Raw genomic sequence first — 26,119 nt, 5'->3', positions numbered from 1 at the left:
TAGTTTGCTTTATCGAAAACAGCATTTTAAAATTCGCCTAAATAACGAAGGACTTATCTCCAATCTCCGGCCAAACTACAATTCAGGAAAAAAAGGTTGGCACACTTTGCCTGTCTTTTGGTATATCTCTTCCTCCGCTCCCCAATTCAATGTTGGACCAAGCCATGTTGTCAACAGTTCCGCGAGACCCTCTAACATTGAAATATGGGGAGTGGTGAAGGGTGAGATATAGGGAGGGTCTGTACTTCACATATATTGCATGTATGATTCACTCGCCTCTCGCATTTCCATTGTTTAGTGCAAGTGTGCCAACTATTTTGTTTCCTGGATTGTAGCCATACTCAATTTTCTAGGCTCAATTTACGTAAGGAAATGGTAACGGAAGGCCTGTGACATCTAAAGGGGTGATACGATGTCCGCACCGGGCAAGAAATCCAAAGGATGGGTAGCCTTCTTGAAGCAAACTGTCGAAATTTTCTTACAATTACATTTAAGATGCGCGTTCACGATCAGTACAGTATCATATTTTTGCTACAGCGAAGCAGCTCTGGGTGTATGTGGAAGTAATAACAAATAATATATTCGCTTTAAAAGTGCAAGCGCATTGATAAAAACGAAAAGGAATAAAGCGCTTTATACAGTCCCAGTTGCAGCTTTATACTTTAACTTGGAGGTGAACGAATTCAAACGTGGTTTTTAAGCATTTTTTGAGTTGAGGAAAGCTCGATAAAGCGTAGATCGATACATTGCATGAATGTTAATGTACCCATCATGCTCGGGTCAAAGTGAGGGCTATAGGATGACGATGATGTTGACTATCCTTTTTAACTTGATCATAAAAGAAGATCCATTTTATAATACAAAACGGACTTACTTAAGAAATAAAGGGTAATGCAGTATTCTTTACACCCAAACAATGTGTCCGAGGCAGGCAGTAAAGACGTAAATAATGGGTGAGGCGCAGCCGAACACGTTATTTTAATGTTTTTACTGTCGAGGAAATATTATTTGGGTGTAAAGGATGATACTACACCCTGTATTTCTATTTTATTACCACAAAATAGTGGGACTTAAAGAGAAAATATTACTTTCTCCCCAAATATTTTAGGTTGTTTACTTCAAGGTGGAGCGCGTATGCGCAAGTGATAGCATGTTTCGCGGAAATATTATACGCGTTACCAAGCGTAATGATATGCGTAGATTGTGTTAGGCACCAGGAACAAATTTGTTCGATCTTTGGATCGACCGTCGATGCTGCTTCGATGCTTGTTATTAACGAATTATCAACTTACTAATCAGAATTAACGCAAAATTTATATTGGCCACTATTACTACAGGTACAAATTACTATTTTATCACAATTAACAATAGTAAATTAATTGATTTAATAAATAATAAGGATAGACCAAGCATCGATGGTCGATCGAAAGATAGAACTTATTTGTCTCTATTGCCTTAGGGCGCTTGACCCATTATTGCGACCCATTGTTTTGAATAATGGGTCGTGGAAGGAATACAATTAAGAAATAAAGGGTAATGCATTATCCTTTACACCCAAATAATGTGTCCGAGGCAGTGAAAACGTAAATAATGGGTGAGGCGCAGCCGAACTCATTATTTTAACGTTTTTACTGCCGTTTAAACGGGGTTTTTTAAATTCTATTACCAGAAAATAGTGCGATTTAAAGAGAAAATACAATTTTTTGGCACAAATATTTTACTTAAAGGTAGAGGGCGTACGCGTAAGTGACAGCGCGTATCGCGGAAATATTGCACGCGTAACCAAGCGTAATGCTGTACGTAGAATGTGTACGGCGCTTGACCCATTATTGCAGAATAATGGGCTCTCACGTGATGTGTTTTAACAAATCACAGTGCGCGAATTTGAATAATGGGTCGTAAGAGTAATAGAATTTCATATGGGGACAGTTATGAATTTTCTTTTGAGAAAATAATCATTAAAATAACACCTTGGACAATTTCATTCCCAGATATATATTTGTGTTCCGATTTTGATGGAAATCTAATGTTGCTTCTCGATCTATGCCATACATAAGTTTCAAGTCTGCATACATAAATGGGTCAGGGATGTTTCCTCAGTGATATAATGCATGTACGTCGCATTATTTATTTAAAGATTTGTCTTATTTCGATAATATGATTATTATGATGTAATGCAATGTGGCGTGGGCTTTTGCAATAATATCATACATAATATTTGGTCCCTAAACAATATTTCCATATTGATGATCTGGTCCAGATAATAGATAAATAGATGAATGATTTCTGTTTGGGCAATAGAACTAGAATAGGCTGAGTCTAGTGAGGGCAGATTATTGTTTTGTATCTCTACAAATTGATACTGCGTTTTACTGCGATAGCAAACTTAAACGGTAAAGAGGGATGAACCTGTGTTCACAGGATCGTAGTGCACATCTCTCTTTTGGAACGATTTGGCCAGACTCAGCCATATAATATTGCTGCAGGGAATCGCTATGCCTCATTTACAGCACAGAGGGGGTACCCATTTGTACACCTTGGGGATGAAGAGCTTTGCCTAAGCGCCCACCACGTTGGCGCTGCCGGGACACGAGCCCATGACCTCGAGCTACCCTGATATCAAACTTATTCAAATATATTCAAACATATTTTGCCTTGCAGATATAAAACATTGTGGAATAATTCTGATATACCCTGCGCACAAGTATAACCCTAACTCTAACACTAATCATAACCCTAACGCTAACGCTAACCATAACCCTAACCCTAACCGTATTCCTAAAAAACAGGTTGCGCAGGTTAAACCAGAATTGTATTGAAAACACAGGGTGCGCAGGGTGAACCAGAATTGTACCATTAAGTACATATATACAATGCCATTTATTTACCTTAATGCGTGTTTACAGGCAGATATTCTGTAGTACCATTCCTTTGTGCAATAATTGTATTGGGAGCCTATTACCCACCTTGAATTCCTCTGCATTTTGAATGAATGTATCAGTTTTTGAGCTGCATAAATATAAATACATTAGTTATGTGTCAGATGTGATAATTTCCATTCAAACTGCATACTTATAGATTCTTCACGTTTAAAATATTCGGCACAATTACGAGTCGATCTGTGCACGTTACCCAAATCTAATTGAAAGCATTAGAAAAGGGTCTGCAGATATAATACATTAGCTAATACAATATAAGGCACAACCTTTTATTTGGTGCTATATTCCGCAGAATCATGAATCGATCGGTGCGTCTTACACCGAATCTCATTCTGGAAACGTGTTTCATTTGAAAGCATTAGAAAAGGATATGCAGATATCATACATTAACTAATACAATATAAGGCACGACCTTTTATTTGGTCCTATAAACATAGCAGGCACCGATAGACACCAATAGCAGTTCAGTACTGATAGAGGTCGAATTTCGCTTTTAGAAGTCGCATTGGATTCAATACAGTGTCATAATGTGCAGCTAAATTTACCTAAATTTATACCCAAATATGGTTTAGTTTTGAAATTATGATTTTTTTAGAGTGTTCGGATACTTTTTGGGCGCAGTATATATAATATCCAAGAAGCTACTGTTTCGATACAAGTCGCAAACAATGTCTCCCAATATTTTTTTCTGTAATGCCTTAATACCCACGCTACAGTACCAATATGTTGCGTGATAATGACTATAATTGAAGAATATTTTACTTTGCATTTACATAATATATATATATATTTTGACCATTTTAGAATGAGTTTCTAAAATATACCTTAACACAGTTTTCGAGAGTAGACTAGGCTGAATTGATTACTTCATTGCGTGAACGCCAATGCTTATAAACATATTGATAAAAATGCTGTAGTTTTTCATCACTAACCGTAATGCGTTATCATTCACACTTCATTTATACAATAACGGCGTCGGTATAAATATACAGTTACGGCGGCGACCGGGGAATAACGATTGGCACCTCTTAGTTATAAAAGCACACACGTTAAATTACAAATTGCCAATGTACGCGGTCTATCTATCTGTTAAACCAATTGGAGTTCAGTGCATTGATTTCAGCTGTGTACAAGTTTGATGTACGTGTTAAATTAAAAGAACTCATTGATATGTACGTCATCCGTCTGGCGTAGCGATTGGTTATTATTATAGTTATACCAAGTCTGAGAAGCGAGGTTTTACCACTGAAAGCTATTTTCATTGACATTCATTTTGTAAATTCGAGAGACAAAAATTCAACTATGGTACATGATTTATTATAAACATTATATTATGTACACTGCTATGATATGCTACCACTCTTCTGCCGAAAGCCGTTTCAAATACATTATTCTATGCCTAAGGCAAAAGATATCAGCCTGCAGGTTTTCTTGTTCACACGGAGTACACTTTAATGAATATATTCCAAAGTCAGCCACACAAGGTATTATCAGGTCAAGTCCAATATCGTCTTGCTGCTTATGATTGTAATATTGATGCACTTGGGTTTGGGCGATTCGACTTGATAGCGTCAATGACATTTGTACAGGTAAGTGCTTCTCTTATTTTTTCAATTTACAAGAACTTTGAATGAAATTTCATTACTATTTCAGTAGCTATTTTAATGTTTACAAACGAACTGATTATTCAAAATATCAAATTGCCGAATTCAGATGGACCGGTTTTATCAATGAATGCAAAATTATTAAATTACATTCTGGTTATTTTTATGGCACAATACGGGAAAATTGTGCAAATGTATTGCCTAGACACTAATTCCGTGCCACACTAACTTGGCCTTGTGTGTGTTTTTTGTTATTATTCTCCAGCATTTCAATTCAATTGAGGACTTGGGTAATGCACATGTCATCTAAATTATTGACACTGATCCATTAAACCATTTTGACAGGTTCTGTCGTCCTTGAGAAAATGTACATCTGATAGGCATGCATTGATCGGCAATCATTTGTAAATTACATTTCACAGCATTCAAAATGGGAGAAGCCTATGCATGTTTCCATTTCGTCAGCCTGCTACGCTAATTGCCCAAGTCATTCTTTGCAATTTTGAGAACAAGGAACAAAATGTGGTTCAAGCATGCACCAGTTGTGTAATCACCCTTATTATGTCGGATTATTCCCTTTCATTTGTAGCATTATCATTTGTTCTTGTGCAAAGATTGGTGAATAAATATCTTTAAATGCATGCTTGAACCATATTTTGTACTTTGTTCTCAAAATTACAAAACATGACTTAGGCAAAAAGCGTAGCAGGCTGACCATTTGTAAATTCATGTTTAATTGTGCTAGTGTGCGATGCGTAATTCTTCTTTCCCTGTATATTGATATATTAAGAATAACGTTAAAAGCATCATTAATTTGAACTCGTGCACTAGTTTGTAATGTATATGATGCGTAAGCCTCTTCCCTTGTTTGTTACTAAAGAGTCACTTGATAAAAGCAAGTCGGTACAACAATATTTGCCTCAAATAATTTGTTACTAAACTTGGTAATCAATAATTAGCTATGATAATGCATGGACTATTCTCAAATATTCATTGTATTTAGTGCTTGCTAGTATAATTCCAGCCTATGTGTAATAAGAGCATTAAATAACGCAGGCACTGATGAAAAAGTAAATGATTATCTGGATTAAGAAGAGACACATTTCTTCATAACTTAACAAACTTAAACTAAATTTCGAAATGGGACTTACTTATATGATTCTTTACATACGTTTATACTATATAACCACAGCTCAATTTGAGCATTATGTTACATAACTCTTAGCACAGACAGGAAAATGTATAGCATTTGTTTAATAATGTTTATTCAACTGTGTTTCTGACCTACATGTATTTCACAGCAAGTTAGTACATCTGTTACGTACATCGATCTGTAATAAAGCAGAGATTAGTATGAGCACATGGCTATGTGATTAAATTTAAGTTCGTCATCTGCTGATTTGAAATTTAAATGTGTTTGAAAGTGGCTTGACTTAAAAGATCTTTAATATCGTTTAATGTGAAGTTTCAGAGACCCATCCAGACAATATGATGTTGATAACACGACTGGGCCCGGGATTGCTATAGTACTGGTGTACGGGTATTGATTGATTTATCTTCCAAGCATTTTTTCCTGATTGAACAAAGTCATAAATCTTAAAGAACGGGTAAAAGCATCACGCTTTTATGAATAAAAACAACAGTAGGTAACATGAGATTTAGTAGCAAGTTGCTTTATGTAAAATAAACAAAAATGCAAGGAAATAAAAGTAACTATGTTTTTTATTTTTTATTTCCTTGACATTCCATAGATAATAAGTTGTTTTTGCTCCCATCAAATGGAGACACACCATCGCATATAAAATAATAAAAATGTCAGGGATAGAGTCTGAAGATGACAAATCTACAAGCAACTCTCTGGTGAATCAATAAATATGTTTATTAAATCAGCAAGATCGATTTGCCCGCGCAAGAGTATTCTTCTAGAATCAAATCTACTTTTTCTCTAACCTATATCCCGCCCATGAGATATCGTCACACTCGTACATGTCTCATAGATACTGTTTTCAAATGCGCAACCCTAAATGGATGATTTGCAATGTGTCAATCAAACTTGGCGGTGACCTAGCCTACTTTTTTTAATGTGATAAAGTATGTGCAACAGAATGTGTACACAATAAGGTTATACGAGTTATTGTTGGTCGAAGCAGCTAAATCTGAATCAATATATTATTGAAAAATAACACTTTGGTGTTTTGCAAAAGTTCATTCTACAAATCATATACTTTGAAAACTTGCTTAATTTATTGCTGTTAATGAGAACCACAAGACCTACAAAAGTATATCTGTGATATTTGAATTCTTCTACACGCTCGCTATGAATTGAGCAATGCAATTTTTGCTCAAGCTCACTACCATTCGCAAGATGCTGTGAACTACATTTTTTTGCTGCTTCGACCAACAATACATCGTATACCCTTAAAACGGTACATTGAATACGTTGCTATTTCGGATGAATTGCGCACATCACATACCTGCTGCCTTCATCGATAGTACATGGTGCTGTACCAATGTTTTTTGGAACCGTAAACCTGAAATGATAAAAATTTGATTGATTTCATTTGTTTCTATGCCTTCTGTGGTTCCCAATGGGTCACAGTGGGACCAAAACTTAAAGATAGTTCCATTGTGCTAACGTATCGCAGACTGTTCCTCTTGATTGATTGATAGTTATTACTGCAGCTATTTATTTACTTCCTTACATTTTATTTATACAGAGTAGCCTCGTCAAAACTTAGTGCTTTCCCTGAGGTCCAGTATATGAGGATAAAATCAAAATGAAATATTATCCAATGATAAGATAACATAAGAGATATTTAAAACTAAGTACCATTTAGATAATGGAACGAAAATTCATCAAGATAAATTGTTAAGAAAATGAAAATGGAAACCTAATTAAATCTATCACATTACACTGACAGGTAATCCAATATAATAATTAAACAGATTAAAGCCGCACATAAGAAATAAAATCTGCACAAAAAGTAACGCAGCTGGTATAAATACCCCGATAGCTTCAGAACTAATTATTGTTTCCACAATATGTCTACATAGAAAGAAGGATGATTCATTTACGCGCATGTTAATACCCCATTTGTCAAATGTCGTTCAATATTAACAACACAGTAGTACTTTTAAAGAAATATACCCGAATCTAAAAGTTGCAGTTTACAGTGATCAATGGTTATTACACAAGCATTATGGCACGTAAAACCCTCCATTTATCTTCGCGCTGACTTCAAATCAATACAAATAGCCGCAACTTTTAAATTCGGGTACTTTTCTTTAAAAACGCTGCTGTGTTGTTAATATTGAACAAAACTGAACAAATATGGTATCAAAATAAGCGTAAATAAATCATCCTTTTGTCTATATTGAAATATTGTGAACACAATCATTAGTTCTGACGCTATAGGCGTATTTATAACAGCTGCGGTACTTTTTGTGCAGTCTTTATAATCATTTGTATCAGTAAATCTCTATTATGGTACATATCAATTGAAAATATGAAGACAATAAGGTTACAGATCTGACAGAACAGCCTAAAGCAGTATGCAGACTTTTTATTAGACGTAAAATATTTGATGTAACATATCTACGCTATTTAATCTATTGCCATTCTATTTCCAGTAATGTTTAAGTTCTAACGAATGTTTGATGACGTATAATATCTGGTAGAAATATATTATCGATTCTACGTCATCAAACATTCGTTAGATAGAACTTAAACATTACTAGAAATAGAATGACAATATATTAAATAACGTAGATATGTTACATACAATATTGTACGTCTAATAAAAAGTCTGCATACTGCTTTACTCAAAGCCGAAGCGTATGATTTTTTTTTTATTAATAACGTTTGAATAATTATTGTCAAACAAGCGATTATTGGCGGCTTAGGTTCGTAATTTTATTGGACCTCTCTTTCTATGATTCTCTTTCCAATAAAAAGGTAACAATAACACTAGTTGCTTTCAGAATACAAAGTAACACTTACACAATGTTTTAATGTTAATATATTTAGGGTGTTAATAATCTATTTAGATAAAAACAATATTCTCTTTTTTCTATCACACTAAGGTACATAAGAAAGTATTAATCGCAGGTATCAAATTCAGCTGATGTAATAATAATATGTAATTCTCGCTATTCACAATAAGGGCGCCGCCAGCGGTTTGCGATGTAATCGTGATGTATCATGGGAAAATGTTGACATCCAAGTCCGCGCAATACGAATATTACCATGCTATTACATAGGAACACGTGACAATATTTTTAGTTTGTCAATATAACGGTATTACACGCAAATCGATAGAGAAAAAATGAATTGTGCACATTTCAAATCACATTATTTAGTATTATTGCATATCGATTCGCGCAGTTGAGGTTTTGATGTAAGAAGGAACATATTGTAATAAGATCAGTAAAGAATGCAAAATCAAGAAACGTACGAGCATGTATTTGGTATTATCTCTATTATCTAGTTCTCTCCACGCGGGTGTCGACTGCCGAGTTTCAATTTTTTGATCAAATATTTTCATGACCATATTTGGAATCAGCATGAAAAATCCATTAAAATGGAGAAAATATCTAAAAACTTGGAATATTTATGTTGAAGCCTATTATGGCTAGCACGCAAAACATTACTGATGTTTTAATAAGGACAATATCAGCGGCATAGGGCAATATCTTTAAGCTTTATTAATACAACATGATATTGTACAGTATTGATAAAATAATGGCGACTCCGCAAATATTATCCGTGCCTCATTGTCAGTAATATGTAAATATCGATTTGTTTAGTTCGTCTATGAAGTCATCGATTGCTGATCTAATGTACACACACGCACACAGTAATCTGACAATAAATTACCTATATGACCAAGAAATATGATTATTAATATTATAACTAATATCGGGTTATGTAAACATAATATTCTTAAGTGATAAGATGTAAGGGCAAATTTGAGCACAACGGTGTGATGTTGTGCAATACCTATGTAAACATTTGTGACGTGCCATGTCAAAAGGAGACACTTTTGGGCAGGTTATTAATTTTGAGGTTTTTACATATCTTAAATATAGAGATATTTTGCTCCACAAGTTCGTAAGTTATGGTATTATAAAATTGAAAATTGAGATATCGGCCTTTAAAAAAAATATTATTGACAATGTTGAGAGTAGGAATTACCTTGAAAAATGTCTCAAAAAATACAAGATGCCGGTTATATTTTTGAAACTATCAGACAATATTTTAAACATTAATAACATCACAAATTCGCACAAATTGTGAAAAAAATCACCCCCGGGCAGATTTTTTGCTGTTTCTCCATTTACGATCCTGCCCAAAAGTGTCTCCTTTTGACATGGCGCGTCACATTTGTTGGATGTTGACTATAGCTTACGGAATTGTTGACATTCTTTGAGAAACAAAAAGTAAAATAAATGTGTTAAATATTGTACACGGGCATATGGAATGTTCATGTGGATATTTATTATGATATTATCAACTTGATTCTTCTATTATAAGCTCCGATTTTATAACCATGCTGACGTATACTATTTAATTATCTTTGAATTTTAAGTTATTTTTGGCCTATTTCAATTCCTCGTCTTGCAGTAAAAACTCCCAGACAATATGTAACATGTTTCTATGGGCACAATGATTGCAAAACAGCTCAGCCGCCTGTCAAGTTAACAAGTGAACAAACAAAACACTGTGTAGAAACAATTTCCAGACAGTCCTTAGGTAAGTTGATCTCAGTGATACTAGAACAACTCTCTTACAAGGAATGATTAACTTTAGCCTTGTGAAATGAAAAAAAAATAATATCAATCACGATAGATTAATATTATTAAATAATAATTCGGTAAATATGACACCTATATTTTCGGAAATGATTTGCCTTTGAACCCACTCAATTGTGGATTTACTCGACATAATGCAGAACTGATTTGGGATGCATTTGAAAGTTAATACATCAAGTTCAGTATTTCCACAAAATATTTGAAAAATGGCAAACGATATTAACCCAATTGTATTATATACAAAGCATTATTTGTGTTATCGAATATTTCCCTTTGAGCAGTCTCGTAACGGTTCACGCACGTGTGGAACGGGGCTACGGAAAACGCACTGCGCAACCTGATACCAAAACCTCTATACAGTTACAGTAAAATCAACCCCAGGAGCTTAAACCATTTTCTCTTGTTTTTAGAAAAAAAACAAAGACATTGAATTCGGTTATAGTATTACTGTTATCTTTATTATGATCGTTATATATAATATTCAATGTGCTTGCGCACAGAATAAAGCTGAATTTCAGCAAAATCGATGAAGCATATATTTCTACATTGTAATAACATACCACAAACCTACTTTTCTTACTTTTTCTAGCTATATCTTCTTACCTCTTGTCCTCAAACTGATGAAAATAAACTTAAGAAACCAGCTTACTAAAACTCAGTTAAACCTCTTTATTAACCAATTGCGTCTGTGGTACTATTCTATTTTAGTTTATACCTTTAATTTCAGAGAAGGTAATTCAGCGCAGGAAGCAGTAATGAAAAGTTTCCATGAAGACGATGCCATAACCACCCTTATATTTGTTTGTTGTTTATGTTTAATTACCCACATGGTTGCGTATCAATTCCAATCTTCTTCAGATTGACTGAGTGTATAATGGTCTAGGTTCCAATTGAAACTACATACCAGGATTTGTCTGTTTGATATTATTGCTGTTATTGTTATTGTATTGTTGTATTTTGAATGAAATAAATACTGATTGATATTGCTCAAATCAATTTCTTAATCCGTGTCAAATACATGCTTTTTTGTTCTTGGGTGATACGACAACACTGGGAACGTGAAATCAAAATATTTTATTGCTTCGTGTTACATCGAGATACGCTTGAGTTTCAATAAAACCATGTAAACGGAGCAGTCAAATTGCTGAACGTCCTTTTGAGTAAAACGCCATGAGATCAGTTAATTGGTTTATCTCCATATGCAACTTTGTTGCGGTAGGTTAAAGACCCATTCAGTGATCCCAGCGCAAGTGTAAAAAATTAAAATTATTTATAAATTGCTTAAAAGTGAAGAATAAGTCATTCAAATTGTCATTTGATATTTTTGAAATGACAAATTTTGCACAAAAAAACCCAGCAGTACTGACGAAGTTCAAGTCCCATTCAAATACATGTAGCTAATTTAGATACTGTCAGTATCTAAATTACAGATTCGTGTAAAATGTCTTATTTTGTCTTTTGTACACGGCTTTCGGCTGAACCACTCGCAGGCTATGTTAGCACATCTATGACAATGACAAAGGTACCAAAATCTGAATTTTGATTATTTTTACGATCGTCCGGATGAGCAAATCACTGAATGGGCCGTTAAGTATCTTTTTAAAACAATTTTCTACAAGATACGAACGAAACATTTAGCCACATGACATTACAGAGGGGGTTAAATTACTAGGTAAATAATGAGATCAACCTGTCATCGGCTCTCTTGATAATCCCAATTGGCAATCCTTCGTGTGATATCTCGAATTGACAGGGTTGTTGATGCGTAAGCAATATCGTACTTATAAACATTTTATAACATTACCTTGCGAATAATGTGCACTTATTTGAGTAGGAAGCGAGTAATCATCATTGAATATTCACACTGTCGTGAATACCTTCCACGATGACTTCATTATCAACGATAAACACCACAGATCGGAAGCAACACAGGAGAGGAAATAACCCGGGGCTGCCCTGGCACTCCTTGGTGTTTAGATTATGGCAAATAAATCAAATAAAGTTTCAATGTTCTTATAATTAACTCTTATAGTATCTCCGGGTTATGTGTTTTGTGTTCCCTTAACTTCAAGCGTGCTAAAACGACCAATGATGGTATATGGCATGGGAGTAAATGTATATCTAATGTATATCAGAACTAGAAATAGGAACCAAGTGTGTAGTTATTAGTTTTTTTTTTAGTGTTACTTTGTTTCTTCATATTCTCTATTAAAATATTTTGATTTTTTTTGCTACAAATTAAGAGACCAGCAATATAAAGAATACACGGGCCTTTAAGGTATTTTCAAAGTAAAATAAGGTTTCGGTTACATAATCGGCTTCAGCGCTGTTGTAAAGGTCGAATACATAATATGTGACGTGTCATGTCAAAAGAAGACACTTTTGGGCAGGCTATCAATTTTGAGGTTTTTACATATCTTAAATATAGAGATATTTCGCTCCACAACGCCTTTATCCCCAATGAAATTGAACATTCCTAAGCGAAGATATTGAGTTCGTAAGTTATTGTATTATAAAATTGGAAATTGAGATATCGGCCTTTAAAAATATTATTGACAATGTTGAGAGTAGGAAATGTCTCAAACAATATAAGATGCCAGTTATATTCCGGTCGGAAACTATCAGACAATATTTTTAATATTAATAACATCACAAATTAGCAACAAACCTAAATTGTGAACAAATCACCCCCGGGCAGATTTTTGGCTATTTCAAGACTCAAGGTGTGGACTCAAGATGTAGAGAGTTTTAACTCTCTCATGAAAAGGATTTTTTACTGTTAAAAATAGTCACACCAGGCCAATGACTTCATGACTTTTAAGAAAAATGGAAAAGATAAACAAATCTCCCCAAGGCAAACCAAAATCTCTTGAAACATCCTTAGATTTGAGAAAATCCTCGACAGGAAGATTTCTGTTAGATTTTTGTCACGGATAATTTATCAGACGTCGTGTTTGCAAGCGTAAAAATGAATAGTGAATGCGATTTTACTGCATAAGGGAATAATATGACACGGGACAAAATACTTATAGGATGTGGCCACTTATTAAAATTTAACAAAAATTAAATTGATTATATAAAAGGTTTATTCAGTGGTTTACCGTGAGTCATCCTATAGGGGCACCGACCGATTATTGGGGGCACCAGGCTTAATTGGGGGTACATGTACCACAAATACAAGCCGTTTTACGGCAATTTTCTTATGGGATGACAAAACAAAAGTAAAGAAAATGGTGATGGTTATATGAAGGAAAAGGCAAAGAGTAATGAGCAAGCAGAAGAAAGGGAACAAGACAAATAGAAAAAAATTAAAGTAATTTTGAATTTTCGAACCTAATAAAGTGTGTTGCAATTATTTCATGCTCTGCTTTATGTATATCAGTCAGATTACATTCATATTCTAAATACTTATAGTGTCTTATTGAGCTCTATATTAAATAATCTGCATCCATACGTGTATTGACTTGAATAGTGATTAAATGAACATTTGTCCCTTTATTTTAAAGTCAATACTACTAATTACACCCTGAAGGTAAACACCTCCGACTGACTGTAACTATAATGTCAAAATAGATATCAATCTATGACATATGGACAAATACATTATTTGACCAATACTGCAATTCTGCGGGTGATAGGCGTAAATAAATAAATAAATAAATAAATAAATAAATAAATAAATAAATAAATAAATAAATAAATAAATAAATAAATAAATAAATAAATAAATGAATAAATAAATAAATAAATAAATAAATAAATAAAATAATTTAGAAGGTAAATAAAAAATGGTGATTATGTTTACATTTCTTATGAATTTTTTTTATAAATCATTTTATAATATATTGCAAAAAAAGAAAATATCTTTCCAATTCAATATTATTTCTACCATAGACAAGAAACTATGACTAGAGACGAATCCAACGAGCCAAGTAATGGTCAGAATTCAGTCGGCCATTACTGGGTCCCGTCTGCACCAAACTGGTGTTCTTACTGCCCAATTAGGTGGATTAAATCCGCTTAAAAATCGATGTTGAATTGTATTGTGTTGTAAACTTTCATCATTCTTTTGTCTACGTGTGACACGGGTGATGAAATGCAGCTTAATATCCCCGCCAAGGCCACATCATTTCACATTTGTAACGTTCCATGTCAAAAGGAGACACTTTTGGGCAGGTTATCAATTTTGAGGGTTTTACATATCTTAAATGAAGAGATATTTTGCTCCACAACACCGTTTTCCCCCAATGAAATCCGATATTCCTAAGCGAAGATATTGAGTTCTTAAGTTATGGTATTATAAAATTGAAAATGAGATATCGGCCTTTAAAAATATTATTGACGATGTTGAGAGTAGGAATTACCTTGAAAAATGTGTCAAATAATACAAGATGCCAGTTATATTCCGGTCTGAAACTCTCCGACAATATTTTAAACATTAATAACATCACAAATTCGCAACAAACCCAAATTGTGAAAAAAATCACCCGGGCAGATTGTTGGCTATTTCTCCATTTACGATCCTGCCCAAAAGTGTTTCCTTTTGACATGACACGTCACATTTTAGGTGGAATAGAACTAAGGGGGACCCAGCAATGGCTGCCCTTGAGGTGTAGGAATGCGTGAAATTGGATTCGTCTATAGTCTAAATATTTGTTTTTTATCGGAAACAAATCAAATAAAACAAACTGACAGACAAATAATCAAACCGTATCATGTCTAATAAAACTTCACCCGGAGTCATTCAACTGAAAACCAAATCACATTTGAAAAAAAAAGCGCAGTGATTTATAGTGCGCTACGCACAGGCACAACGCCTAGACGTTAATCCACAAGCCTCAGCACACTTTACAGGTTGTCGCTGACCACTACGGCCCACATCTTTCAATAAACCATTTTCAAGAGCGCACACCCTAGACATTCCACAAATAACCTTCGCAACCAGGATCAGCTCCCCGAGTTTCGTACGGGTTACAACGAGATAATTAGCAGTAAGTTCCTTGTCCAAGGGAATTTCAAGCTAACTCAATTTTCCCACGAGAGCGTACTAGGCACCACCAGGGTTCGAACCCGCAACCTCTCGCACAATAGTCGAACGCCTTACCGATTGAGCTAACTTGACTGCTTAAAAATACACGGATATCCTTTAGATGACAAGCGTACGTTAGAGAACTGCTGATGCCATTTACATTATAGTTATTTTAATCAACATTTGATCTTACCAGTAATTAGGGCAAAATGTACGATTCCACTAATTATACAGCGGTATTTTTATCGTACATTTATTTTATTTAATCATGTTAACAATGTTCTCACGACTTACATTGTGGAGGTTGGTGGCCTGCGCATCCACTGGCCTTCAAAGCCGACTGATATGTAGGGGTTGATGGACCGGGAAAGCGGAGGTCAACATTCATTCCTACTTCCGATCAGATGAATGGATGAACGCGTCATAGGTGGGTGGAAGTTGGTGGCGTCCCTTGTCTCTGTTTATCAGTATTTTTGTTTCAAAAAAATATTGAATGAAGCAGAAGGATAGAAAGAGAGGGAAAGATGAGACAAGGAAGGAGTCATAGAGGGAGAAGGAGAGAGATAGAAGGGAAGAGAGATGGAGCGAAAGAGGACAAGAAGGCGAACGACATATATGTGACCCGGCAGCACAAACGAGCCGTAAATTCCCTAAATTGTATTCTGTGTTACGGTATAAAATGTGTACGAAGGTCGTATTCATCGATAACTTAAGCTGGCCCGACATCCGTCTCATTTTAATAGTCAAAAACTAATCAATAATCCTATTGTTGAAGTTGATAATAAGCTTCTACCTTAGATGGCCGGCTATAGAACTTTTAATAGCTCTGGTCTTTGTTTGCTTTTGCTAAATCCTGTTCAAGTGGTGGGTTACCAGGCATTGTATTTTGTCAGGTATGCATAACCAACAATTAACAATGAGAGAACTTTCTTACACCTCGTTGACTTGTGGATGCTTTGAAATGGCCGCCAAGTATGACTGTTTGATATATTGCCAGCAATGTGGAAAAAGAGATACATGTAAAAACGTAAAAAGCTATAATTTTGTTGATGGAGAAAAGTTTTACAAACCATAACCCCGCTTCTGGATATCGTTTTAAGTTATTTGATATACCATTTTTAAGTTTATGATGTTTATTTTTAAACATGAAATAAAACAAAATTGACCGGGGGAGGAATTTACGGCTCATTCGCCGTGGACGGTCACATATACGAGTTCGTAGGAGTCCGTCTTAGCATAACCTATAATAAATAAAAACAGGAGGATGGTATTCTTGGAGCATCTGAGACACCGTCTCGACTTTATACGTAGAGCCATTGGCGCAATTTCCCGCGCCGGAATGTTTGTGCTTTGGCACACAATTAATAAGACAAGCGGAGGTCAACATCCATTCCTACTTCCGGTCACATGAATGGATGAACGAGTCATAGGTGGATGGAAGTTGGTGGCGTCACTTGTCTCTGTTTAGCAGTATTTTTGTTTAAAAAAATATTGAATGAAGCAGAAGGATAGAAAGAGAGGGAAAGATGAGACAAGGAAGGAGTTATAGAGGGAGAAGGAGATAGATAGAAGGGAAGAGAGATGGAGAGAAAGGAGGGGAAAGAGAGGGGAGGGACGAAAGAGGACAAGAAGGCAAACGACATATTGGAGTCCGTCTTAGCATAACCTATAATAAATAAAAACAGGAGGATGGTATTCTTGGAGCATCTGAGACACCGTCTCGACTTTATACGTAGAGCCATTGGCGCAATTTCCCGCGCCGGAATGTTTGTGCTTTGGTACACAATTAATAAGACAATTTGTTGAACTACTACAAAACAATGTAAAAGCAAGAATTCACCTTTACTCTCTATTTGCACTGTAACTTTTGCCTTCAGTTAGCACGTGTTTTGCATAAGGCTATGCATCGATCAGATATCATACTGCAACTTCCGTCATGAACATTACGTAGGCAATTTGATCTCCCAGCAAACATTCACCAGACTCACCTTTCATAATGATCTCTCAAAGGCGATTTTATAAATTCCTGTATAGCTATTGTTTTGTACCCTACTTCTGTTGAAGTGCACACTTTATAATACTCTAGACAGAGTTACAGAAAAAGTCAGTTTCAGTAGAATATTCTATTTCAAATCGTCAATGTAAAGAAAGTATAAGTTATTAAATGATAACGACGATGATCACATAATTACAATGATGATGATGATGATGATGATATATTGATGATGATGATGATGTTGATGATGATGATATAAATGATAATGATGATGATGATGATAATGATGATGTTGATGATGATGATGATGATGATGATGTTGATGATGATGATGATGATGATGACGATGATAATGATGATGTTGATGATGATGATGATGATGATGATGTTGATGATGTTGATGATGATGATTTTGATGATGATAATAATGATGATGTTGATGACGATGATGATGATGATGATGCCACAAACAATAAAAAAATATAGGTAATGGCGATGATACAAGTAACCTTTCCAAAGCCTTCATACTCCCATTCCGCAATCCGTCTATTCCAATCCACAATCCGTCTATTTACTTTTTAAACATGAGCCCTCGAGAACATTCATGTCTTTTGCATTAATACATTTCTAGTGCTTAACGTTATAAACCACCAAGCGTTAGATGGGTAGACCATCCATCACTGCCCACGCAAAGTATACTAGTCAAGATAAAGTTACCCAGTATGGAATAGATCATGGGATTGACATAGCCCACTTTGAACTTGTCCTATATTCCATTTAAATCTCTATTTAGATATCTTAGATTGTATTATATTGCATCTGAGTCAATATCGAAATAATAATCGTAGTAAAGAGCCTACAGAAATCGTTTTTAATGGATTGTGGAATGTTTAAACTTATCAGTCAAAATCACTTAGAAATCAACAGCAACACATGTTTGTAAACCAAATTAATGTTTTGGTCATTGCACAGTATTATGTTTTTCTTTTTATCAGCTGAGTCAAAATCACTTAGAACGCAAATAACAATAATAATATTAGCAGCAGCAGCATTAACAATAACAGCAGCAACAACGAAAACAACTTCACAATTATTGATTAGACTGCTTCTCAACTAGACTTACTTTCGTTTACTATTAGAAACTCTTCACATGTCCTTACATACTTTAAAGACCCGATTCGTGCTCAAATACGATCCATACCGTATATCATTTTCATGATTTTGATGTTTCCACCCACATCTCACGATCCTGCTTTTGCTCTGAGACAAAAAAGTGTAATATCATGAATATGCAATGTGCGTTCAAGGGCAAAGACCTTTCTGTATATTGACCGCATGCGTATACCAAACCTGCACCATATCCAAATAAATTATTTTGCTTAATATTTGTACGGCCAATGGAATTTGCACTTCGTTTTGCCTCATAGTCATGTTTAGTAGTCCTCTTTTAATCAAACACTACGGCCGTCGATTTGAACACATCGTAACATATCGTACATGGTTTCCTCCTATAAATTGCATACAAATTATGTCGATATTAATTTGAAAGATAAAGTCAGACTCCTCTGCGTGTGAAACTATGTATCCTAATGAAGACAAAAAACACCCAAATTTGTTATAGAAAATAAACTATTTCTAAGAATGAATAATACCCAAACACGTGACAAAATAAATTTTGTATTTTTTTTTCTTTTACCCCATTGGCTGTTGTGTCACATTTTTGTTGTTTTTAAGTTTAGCCTATGTTAGTGTGACACACTTGTATCAATTTGGATCCATCCTTTGCCTCCCTTCTGGTCAGTTGGAATAACATTTTCTAGTTTTTATATGAAATAAAAAAAGGTTACGGTAGTGAATAATATAAATAAACTTAACTATTGTTACAATTTTTACAGCGAAGTTTAGATTATATAATGTCATTAGCAAACTCCTATGGCCTTGTCCTTGAAATTGCGTTCTTTATAACGTTAATACAAATTCAGAATAGAACATATGGGCGAACTACTTAAGGGTAGACGAAGTATTGTTGGTCGAAGCAACCTAAAAATCGATTTTCATTATCTAGATCAATATGTTATTCAAAAATAACACCTTGATGTTTTGCAAAAATTCATTCTACAAATCGTATACATTGCAAACTTGCTTAATTTATTGTTGTTAATGAGTTATGTACGTTTTACAAAAGTGTTGTTGTTTCAGACCTCTTTACAGTGTAACTAAAGAACCGCAGCACCTATAAAAGTATATCTGTGATATTTTAATTCTTCTACACACTCGCTATGAATTGAGCAATGCAGTTTTTGACAAAGCTCACTACTATTCGTAAGATGCTGTGAACTACCAAATCACAACAGTTTAAAATAATTAATAACCTTAATACATTTGTTGCTTTAATCACAACACTATACCAAGGTATTTGATCACATAGCTTGCAAAAACTCTACTCAGACACGTCCACACGACGTCTTACCTCTAACCTAGCAACGCTGACTTCTCCACGCATGTCATGATGACATTTCAGTCATTTAAAAGCTTTCTGTTATGTTTAAAAGCTGTTGCCAAGGTACTGCTTAAAACAACTCAAAGGCTACTTAGGGCTATTGACATAACTTGTAGATGTTGACACCAGGTCATGTTGCTATAGTTATAAATAATACTACATTATCACCTGTGTTGAAAATGTTATTGAATTACATTCCAATAGCTGTACTGGACTTGTTGTGTTCTTACCATATAAGTTGCTGTTAATAATATTCACATTCTACTGGTCATCAACATTAACTGGATTATCCCAAATATCAGGTAAATATATGAGATGAATTTACCGTACGGTTTATTTGAGTAAAGAAACTTGCAATAATTATTAACGGACAAATTCAAGCAACTGCAAACTACAACTACAGATGGCACGTTAAACTCATTTTTGAATATCGTCACTGGGCGGGAAAACCCTCACATGAACTTTTGGCCCTTGACCATGGATAAAGCCTCGTAGGTGTAGACTTTATATTGAAGAGGTTGCTTTATCCATGTTCAAGGGCCAAAAGTACATGCAGGAAATACCGCATATTTACTTTTGGCCCTTGAAAATGGATAAAGCCTTGTAGGTGTAGACTTTACATTGAATGGTTTGCTTCATCCATGTTCAAGGGCAAAAATTACATATGAGGTTTTTCCCGCCCAGTGACGATATACAGACTTGACATTTAGTATGGAATATTTCTTCACGAAGTGCCGTGACTAATCTGAAAAGGATTTGCATATGGGTTATATATTTATTGGGGTATGTCGGGAGATGGTGTCAAATAATTTTTGATAGAAAATGTGCTTTCCATGAGTTTACATTATGGTGCTCATCGTGTAGTGCATTTGCCTAAACTGGCGGATTTAAGGAGGCTGATATTGAGCTTTGTGAGCTTTTTTTTTGTTGGGGGGGACACAATTTCGGACTTTTTGCATCACTGTTCTGTTATTATCAAATGTATTGGGGTTTGAAGTGATATTTCCTAAACTTTGTCAGCAATTGCCATTTGTCACTGCGGAATGCACTTCTAACGTGCCAATATTTTAAAAATGGGAGGAACTTAAGGGGGTACTACACCCATGTGGTAAATTTGTGACTATTTTTGCATTTTTCTCAAAAAATAATAACACACTGGTAAAAAAAAGTTATGTATATTATTGGGGCCAGAGATCCAATTACTACACTGAAATGTCAATAACTCAAGACAAGCGGTTCAGCATATATGATAGGAAATGAGGATATCCTAGCGGTACCTTATTTCTTATCATAAATAACGAACCGCTTGTCTTGGGTCACTGAAATTCCAGTGTAGTAATTGGATTCCTTGCCCCTATAATACACATAACTTTTGTTACCAGTGTGTTATTAGTTTTTGAGAAAAATGCAAAAATAGACACAAATTTATCGAGGGGTGTAGTACCCTTAAAATATGGCTCATAAAAGTGGTACGAACTCAAACTGGGGTCAAATGTTATAAATTTACGGTATAAAAACAACTGCGCGGATTCCTGGTTGTCCAATGAACTTACGCTGTTTATTTATGTAGAGTACGTTTATAACACTTGACCCCAGGGGGCATTCAAACTTTCTGAGTACGTACCACTTTGAAGAGCCATTTTTTCACAAGCTCCACCCGCATTTCAGTTCTGATCAATATTTATTGGTATTTAGGTTCAGTACATATATCACCTCAAACTTCAATCAATTTGATAATATCATAACAATGTTCTGAAATTCAGAAAAATTCAGTCTCCTTAAATCCGACATTTTAGGCTAATTCAATACATTATGAGCACCATAATGTAGACTCATGGAAAACACATTTTCTATCAAAAATATTTACCACCATCTCCCGACACACCCGAATAAATATATAACCCGTGCGGTTTATGCAGACCCTTTTCAGATTAGTCCTGGCACTTCGTGAAGAAATATTTCATACTAAATGTGAAGTTTGTAGCTTGATTTCGTTACTCCCCGCGGATGTTGATTGAATAAAGTGAATAAAGTGTTGAGCGAGGGGAAGCAAATAGTTGCGCAGATCTCATCAGATGAGTTTAACACTTAAACTGTCACTCCCCTTGCAATTTAAATAAAACTAATCCAAAGGTGGCAAGGTGTAAGATTTGCAAATTGGGTTCTCAAAATATATTTTTTTTAAATTGGTATTATAGGTTGCACAGCACCTACACCTAGGCCACTTGTAAAATTGCGTGTTATTAAATTTTCATATCAAAGGTTGACTTACCTCAAAAGAGGATGGGGATGAACGAATCTGCTGAATGACAAAGTATGTATACGATATTGCTGCTAGAAAACACAAATTATAAATTTGTCATAGCAGGGTTTTATAAGCAAGATCGCTGCAGTCTGGAATTTGGTGGAGGAAATATAACACATTATATAATTATTCATCTGGTAATGTCGACCTCAATTTTCATATCCTGTTGTCATTTTCACAATTTAATACATCACACTCGTAATAATGTCACTTTTCTGTATGATTTCTTCAATCTTCGTAATTTCCTCTGAGGATGTATGTTATCTCCATGCACGCACTGAAGTGTTCATACTCAACAAACCTTCTAGATTTAACAAACTATTTACAAGATATCAGTGTTGTGTGCAATCTAGGTCAAATCTGTGATATTTCTCGTGGGATTTGAAGGTTTTGGTGCTTATTTAATGAATTGCCTTAAAGGAGGTCGCTTGACTCACTTAATACAATTCTCGTGGATGTTTTGTGAAAATACTAAGTTCTCAGATGCGATGTAAACATACCGCAAGATGTTTAGTGTCTTTGCTGCACTTGTTAGCCAATATTTGACCATTTTAGTAAGAAGTTGCCCCTTGCATGTTGGCTGCTCCTCCCTTGGCTGCCCCTCCCTCCTAACAAAACCTGGCTATGCCATTGTTTGTGTGGTTCTGATAATGAGATAAAACTCATTGATGCCGACATAGTATATCTTTTGACAATTAAAACCAAGGTAATTCAGGAGGCCATATCTGATATTGTAAGATTAGATTTTGTTTTTAGTGATTAAATGTAAAGCAATGCATTTCCATTGAAGCCGTAATGTACGATCTGTTCAACTGAGTTCAGCATTACTAAGTTCAGCATTGCACAGCCAAATTTATGCTTTTAGAACTACAGAGCAAATTTGAATAAAAGTCATGACTTTAAGCAGCCATTCGTTTGGCTTAATATGGCCAGAAAACTTTCTTGACCGTTTTTATTAATAAAATGTTATAATATTGGGCAAAGAATAACCAAATTACAATGTAACCGAAATCGTATATTAAAGTTGTATTCTGATGAAGTATTGTGAACTTAACTTGATGCTCAATTTTTAGCTTTGGCAGAGCAATGTAAACAAATCTATACTGGTCATTTCGTCGAATGCAAAACATAGTGGCGTACTAATACGTGAAAGAAAAAATACGTGTCCAAGCAAAACGTTTTTGAAGGATATGCTACTTATAACAGAGTCGATACTTTTCCACTGTTGTCTCTCAGTGGCCTGATTCCATTTGAAGTTTAAGGTTCAAACTATTAAAATGTATCTTTAATAGTTAACAAGGAATTACTATTATAGGAAAATAGCTAGCTCTAAACTTATACGCCACTATGTGAAAAGGAAAATTAGGAAAATCACTCTACGCCACTATGTGTTGCGACCGACGATTTCATTAGCTCCTTGTAAACAAGAGGTGAGAGAAATCACTACACAAAGGTATGATTATCAGTGGTTTAGTACGCTCTCATTGAAAAATTGCTGCTAATTATTGTCTCATTGTAACCCGTACCAAACTCGGGGAGCTGATTCTGGTTGCGACGGTCAATTGTGGAATGTCTAAGGTGTGCGCTCGTTTTCCGCACTCTTGTGGGTGTTGCGCTTTATTGAATTGGGGTACAGTTTGCCTTCGTCGTGTGGTTGTTTGTTATTGGATTGATGATTGGTTGGGCAAATCGAATCTTGTAATATTTGAGTTTTGAGTAGGCAACAAGTGACTGAAAACTTGATTCACCTCTTATGTAATGTAAATCAGCATGTGCAAATGATGAATGTACGAGCGTATATCAGCATGCGCAAATGATGGACCATTCCATCGTGTACCTGACAGTCTACATACAAGATTGTGTAAGCCGTGGCACGCCTTAGTAATATACTGAGTGCTATGTCCCCAGTCAACGAACGCCAATTTCCTAGGCTCAATTACGGAAGGAAATTGTAACGGAAGGCCTGTGACGTCTCAAGGGGTTGTACGATGTCCGCACCGGAGGGCAGGTAAACCAAGGGATGTATAGCCTTCTTGAATAGCGAGTAAACCGTTGGGATTTTCTTGCAATTGAATTTAAGATGCCCGTGCACGACCAGAACAGTTCCTGTTATCGAACGTTCGCTGCAGCAAAGCATCTCTGGGTATATGTTGAAGGAGTAACAAATAATATATTTGCTTTAAAAATACAAGTGCATTGAATAACAATAAAAGGAGCCAGCTCTCTATATGGTTCAGTAAAATGAAGAAAAACGCGTAGGTGTAGTTGATTGATCCATCTAGTGACTAGTCCCAGTTGCACCTTTATACTCTGACTTGGAGGTTAACTAATTCAAACGTGGTCTTTAGGCGTTTTCCAGGTTGAGGAGAGTTTGAGAAAGCGTAGATCAATAAAATAGTATGTATATTAATGGTACCGATCATGCTCGGGTTGAAGTGAGGGGTACATATTGAGTATTGCTGATCTTTAACTGTTAAGGTTTTAGACTTGCAAAGTAAGTAAACAGTCGCCATCTTCTTAGGGGTAAAATCAAAACTCGACTGGCGGTTGACCGCCGGTTCCGCCTGGATCCGGCCGGTTTCTCTAAACAACCGGACGGAACCGCCGGTCGAGTTTTGATTTCATCCCTTATTTATAGAAAAATACATTAATTTGAATAATCCGTGTTTACTATACGGGATTTGAATTTGCATATTCATATTTCGTGTTTGTATGTTTTGAATACAATGTCAAGTGTCGTGGTATTTTTTTTGTTCGTATAATATGATCATAAAAATAATCCATTTCACGGAGCATTAATAAATGTTTAATTTTCGAGTTGCTTTATGATATGAATACATAAGTTTGGTATCATCCATGTTCATTATTATTCCAACAGCATATCATACCTTTATATTGTTCATCAAAATATAATTTGCTAGACATTGCATGTGTTAAAAAGCATGTGCTAAATGTGTTAAAAAGCATTAGAAAAGATAACGCTGACATTTGTTGATGGCATAGTTCATAGTTAAATGTAATATAGAAGATAAGGCTATTATTTATACACATGCCTCGTACAATCTTAAGTCTTTTTTAGGATATTTACCCAATATTCCATATTAATGATGCGTTATGGATACTATCATAGATAACTCTCATCTTGTAGAGACGGCTGACAGGTTTGCGCTCAGAAACCTCGTTCTTGCTGAAGCTGGCCCGAGGTCTGATGGCAGGGAAATGTGCACGGAGAGCATTCCATGCGCGATATTATGGTACATTTAGAATATGGTTTATATACAATACCATATGAGACTCTGTGAGACTTAATTTCATTTTCGTGTGTGTTTCAAGGTCATTCGAATAAAATACTACACGACTACTTCTCCTTCAGTCACTATTAGCTATTTGTCACGTCACTATATCACAAATCTTTGGCAGCAAAGCTTATACCGACATTAATCTTAATCGTCCCAAAGTTGGCACGAAGGTTTTGAAGAAAAGTATGGATACACAGATATCTTTTGTACTATTGTAATGATTTTCTTGAAAGCATAATACATTTTCCTTACGTGACATAAATGGAAATAATAAGGCTTAATATTTAATGACATTAATAATAGTTAAGAACTGTTTCGATTTTACCACCAACTAACGTCAATTAAACAGTACACATTTTGATCTTCTTATCTATAATATGTAGGAAAATGACAGAGTCACGTAACATAGCGCATTACAGCTTGTAAACATAGCCATCATGTTATCTATATATGTGCCTGGGAAAACAAAAGTGATATGTTAGGGAAGTATTGCTTGTATTTCAATTCTTACAGCGGAATCACCTATAGCGTTACTTTTTTTTTTCTAAATTGACGACAATAAAGTGCTATGTACCCGGGTACGTACCATTCTCGTAACCATAAAAATTCAATTCAATTTATGGAAGAAATTTCATT

The 26,119-nt window shown here is 35.1% G+C and overlaps 1 protein-coding gene across 1 annotated transcript in view; it reads left to right on the top strand.

Moving 5' to 3' along the window:
- The first annotated feature begins 4,292 nt into the window (after nucleotides 1-4,292).
- Nucleotides 4,293-26,119, top strand: part of LOC140160016 (gamma-aminobutyric acid type B receptor subunit 2-like) — a 176,161-nt gene continuing 154,334 nt past the window's right edge. The window contains 1 exon segment of the mRNA XM_072183284.1: nucleotides 4,293-4,528. The gene's annotated coding sequence lies outside the window, so the exon portion shown is untranslated.

Source organism: Amphiura filiformis, chromosome 9 (assembly GCF_039555335.1).
Source record: "Amphiura filiformis chromosome 9, Afil_fr2py, whole genome shotgun sequence".
Classification (NCBI taxonomy): domain Eukaryota; kingdom Metazoa; phylum Echinodermata; class Ophiuroidea; order Amphilepidida; family Amphiuridae; genus Amphiura; species Amphiura filiformis.
This window is presented reverse-complemented; position numbering and strand designations above follow the sequence as displayed.